This window comes from Macadamia integrifolia, unplaced genomic scaffold (genome assembly GCF_013358625.1).
Source record: "Macadamia integrifolia cultivar HAES 741 unplaced genomic scaffold, SCU_Mint_v3 scaffold2956, whole genome shotgun sequence".
NCBI classification, from domain to species: Eukaryota; Viridiplantae; Streptophyta; class Magnoliopsida; order Proteales; family Proteaceae; genus Macadamia; species Macadamia integrifolia.
The window spans coordinates 1-4,411 of NW_024869087.1; the positions used below are offsets into that span (position 1 = coordinate 1).

General features: G+C 38.6%; 1 pseudogene; it reads left to right on the top strand.

Moving 5' to 3' along the window:
• The first annotated feature begins 79 nt into the window (after positions 1 to 79).
• Positions 80 to 4,411, top strand: part of LOC122067520 — a 6,484-nt pseudogene continuing 2,152 nt past the window's right edge.

Here is a 4,411-nt window from a genome sequence, read left to right on the forward strand (position 1 = left end):
TCTGACCTTGAAATTTGCTGCATTGTCAATCACAACCTAGGTGGCATTTTCCTCCCTTACCTCCTCCACAAGCGCATCCATTAAATTAGGCAACATATCATTAGATTTGTTGACGGACTTGTAGAAGATCGTACGACCGTCACAAAAAATAAGTCGGTTGATGATGGACAATCTTCTTGGTCCATTCCACTTCTACTTGAACTTCTCAATATATTCATTCACCTCTTCCACAATGTCATTTAGAAAATGCCCAACAATCTCATGAGGCGTTGCTGGCTTAACATTTGGCCCACAACGCGTAAACTCCTTTACCATGGACTTGTGAGGATCTTTGGCCTTGTGAGCTGGAATCATAGAATTGTGGAACCATCTTGAGAATGCTCTGCTCATCCTTTTTATTAATGTCTTTGGCTGAGAGCTTTCTTTTCTTCTATACTCTGTTGGCTTTCATCCCTCTCTGTAGACACCAGGATCCATGTCACGGATGTCTGGGCTCTTTTTCCTCTTACCTTTGTCACTCTTACCAAAGTGGTAAAACATTCTTTGAACACTGGATGATCTACTAACCCCACAGGCTCCTTTTCCTTTCTCTTACTTGTATGTGGATGAGATGACGAGGCAACAACAACTTCACCATGGCCCTGGCATTGTGGTCGAGCAGATTGAGTTTTTCTCAGCTGCTCATTGCTCCAGTCTTCCGTCCTTGCTTCACTTCCTAACTCACGTATCGCACATACCAACTCTGGATCCTCCGCTGGTTCCATATCTGACCCTTCATAATCTTCAAAAAACTTCATCAAATTTTCTGTGAACCCAGCCTCATCTTCCTTTGCTTTCTTGGTTCTCTTTACCTGCCCTTAGATGTCTTTGCATTGCCCTGCTCAACTCTACAAAGCTAAGCTGTTTGGAGGGCAAAGGATCTATGTTGCTGATCGCATTTAAGTGGGATATCCTGGAAGTGTTGTGTTGCTATGTTTCTTTTTTTCCTTTCCTTTTCCCCTTCTCTTTCCTCTGCTTTTTATCTTGACCAGTCGTGGATCCATGTAGCCGACCCCATTAAGTTGGGAAAAGGCTTTGTTGGTGGTGTTGTTGTTGTTGTTGCTTAACTCTGTAGATCACTTTGTACACTTGATGACATTTGAAAACCCTCCTACCTTGTGTTGTTTCTGCATAGTTACCCCACTTCCATGATGGGCACAGTCACAAAAAATTGCATCTTGCGTGAAGTCTGTTGTTCCCTATGTTTTGACAATAATTCCACCCAATTTCTGACTCCTATCATGGCATCTCTTCCTAAACACCAAACATAAGAAAGAAAAATAAAGCGCATATTGCATTTCATTCATTGCAGGTTTTTATCTAAATGCATGGAACCCATGTGCATCAATCATTGCCATTTTTCAACTGTTTTCACAAATTTTATTTTCTAGCAAATAAAAGACAAGCTTGAAGATGTGTTTGAGTTTCTATGTGCGGGCACTTTGTGCAAAAAATGCCGAAGTTTAGAACTGCTTCCAATCTACCCCTCCTAGGACCCTGCAAAAGTGGGACTTGCACTGGGTTATGGCCCTTTGTTGGCTGAAACTGAGACACTTTGTGGGTGTGTGTGTATTTGTGTCAATAAGCAAGAAGACTAATGAATATGGTGAGAACTGGTATACGTGAATCGATTTTTCTTGATTGAACTAGAATATTAAATTCTTTTCTCCCTCTCCTTTTGTGATGTAGTTTATTCTGTGTCAGGACATTGGAAATCGCATCAAGGACGCTGAGGATGAAACCAATAGTAGGGGTTCCTCACAGGTCACTGCATTTGGAAAGAATGGTTGGGCTTGAAAATAATTCTTAAACATTTTCTGATAGTTTTTTATCTTTTGGCCTGTTAAAACTTAAAAGATGTTAACATAAACTGTACAAAGCTTTTTATCAAATACAGGTTTGCCTGCACCTCCAGAGATTGTGCTGAAACAACCTCCTGATGCTGAAGTAAGCATTTTTTGAATGCTTTGGCTTTTCAAAACAACAAAGAATCCCCCCTCCCCCCCAAAAGTTCTTTTCCAAAAGGCATCATGTTGCAGCTTAAATTGTCCTTGTGTGATGCCTCTATGGTGGTCAACTTACGGAACTACTTCTCTTAAATAATTGACAGAACAGGAAGTTTGATGGCTCAGTTGAAGTCAGTGAATATGTGAAAGGGGTTATAGCTGCTGGAGGTGAAAAATCATGTCAACAGGAATTTGGAAGCTACTGCATTTGGTGCCAAGAGCATAAACAAGAAATGAATGATTCTGTTGTAAAGAAAATGAAGGACCAGCTTTTTGTTGCAAGAGCTTACTATCCGAGTGTTGCAAAACTTCCTGCTCATGACAAGCTGTCACGTGGGTTGAAGCAAAACATTCAAGAGTTTGAGCATGTTCTTAGTGAAACCACTACAGATGCAGATCTTCCGCCTTTGTAAGTGATGGATAATATTTGCATGTTTGCCTCATTTTTCCATGAAGAAGTTAAAATGGTTGTTTATTAATACCTTCTATAGTGTGGTTAGTGTAGCATTTATGTGCTAACATGTGCTTGTATATGTGATATGTCTATGTATGTAGGTGCACACACTCACAAATCAAAGATATGATACTCATGGTTTAAAGTATCGGTGCGTATCGTGTCGTATTGGCCGATATGCATTGGTATTGATCAATATCAGTTAATTTTAATGGTTAGATGCTTCAGAACAGCAGTTCACAAAAAAAGGAACTTCGAAATTAGGATCAGAATTAGTAACTAGCAGGAACAATCAATTTGCAAGTCAGAACATTCCCATATTGTAGTCGATGGAAGGCCATGTCCGATGTAACATACAAAAGGTGAATTGCTGATTATAAATTTATAATAAGATGCCGGCTATCTGACACACGACTTCAATATTTCACCATGATCTGATGGGTGGATGAATCAACGCAATACCTTTAGTACCGCAGGCCAGAAAACTCAAAGAAGAAACCATAGGCTTGTATCAGTCAATACAGAGGTAACAACTAACAACAGCATATAAGTTAGCAGCAACAGTCCTCCATCAACATCAAGACAGTAGTATTCAAACTGAAACAGAGCTGATATGCATACCTCAGTAATGTAGGAATGGATTTGACAACCAAACCAGACCCAAGACTGCAGGATTTTATAAACCAGAAAACAACCAATAATCACCCAAAATTAGGCAGCAAACAACAGTCCAGAAGTAAGAGTCAAACAGTCCTTGTAAACCAGAATTTCCAAACCCAGAATTTGGTATTTCTGAAACAGAGATTACACCAAACAAATAGACTAACCAGCAGCAGGTATAGAGTACTAGATAAGCCACAATCAGAAACAAATACCACAGGAGCAGGTAAGTCAAACCAGATCTGAAATCTGGGCAGAAACACAGTCGGCCAGAAGTATTTAACATCTCAGATCAGACAAACCCATGGTCTGATTGGTCCCAAACTAAGGTCAAACCTCCCTCTTAATAAACCCAACAATCAATCAAAAGGGGAGGGCCATCGGCTGGCTGGATCTTCAGAACAATATAGGGGCAGCAGGAGAGAAACTTGAGAAGACAATAGCAACAACCATTATTTTTTTTTGTCAAAATCATTCTAGGCTTTTAGGAGCCTCCTCTTCTTTATTTATAATGTCAATGGGGGAGGGGAATTGCAAAATAGAATGTTTCTCAAAAAGGAAACCAAATATTCTCCTAATACAATAGTTACTAAAAACTGAAATTAGAAACTAGTTGAAGAAGGAAACTAATTTCTAATGACTTGACTCAATTAATAACTTGACTCCTAAAAAAACAAATAAACTCAAATCAAGCCCAACTAAAAAGGAAACTAATAAAAATGGAAACTAACTATTAATCCCGTATTCAATCTTATACTTCCCTTTTAGACCCATGAAAGTGGTCTATTACACTCAAAACACATGGGATCAAACGCCCAACATGTATGGAACCCAACCCTAAGCTTATTTCTAATAAAACAAGCCTATTTTGGTAATTAATCTGCATCACTTAGTTTCCGAAAAAACCAGAAAGAGATGAGGAAAGAAGAAGAATAAATAGTAGATATCTCACTGTAGGCTTCAACCAGTTTCCCACGGGTCAATTCAGCCTCCCACTAGATAACCTACTGCCTCTCACAGTCATAGTTATCAATTTGGCCGAATAATTCGCGAATTATTCGGCCGAACCGAATTTTTCCGAATTTTATCAAAAATTCGGACCGAATCCGAATTAAAAATAAAATTCTTTAAAATTCGCGACTTTTTCCAAAATGAATATAAATCGCGAATAATTCGGACCGAATTATTCGGTCCATTTAAACATTATTTAAAAAAAAAAAAAAACCAAAAATAAAAAATAAAAAAATAAAAA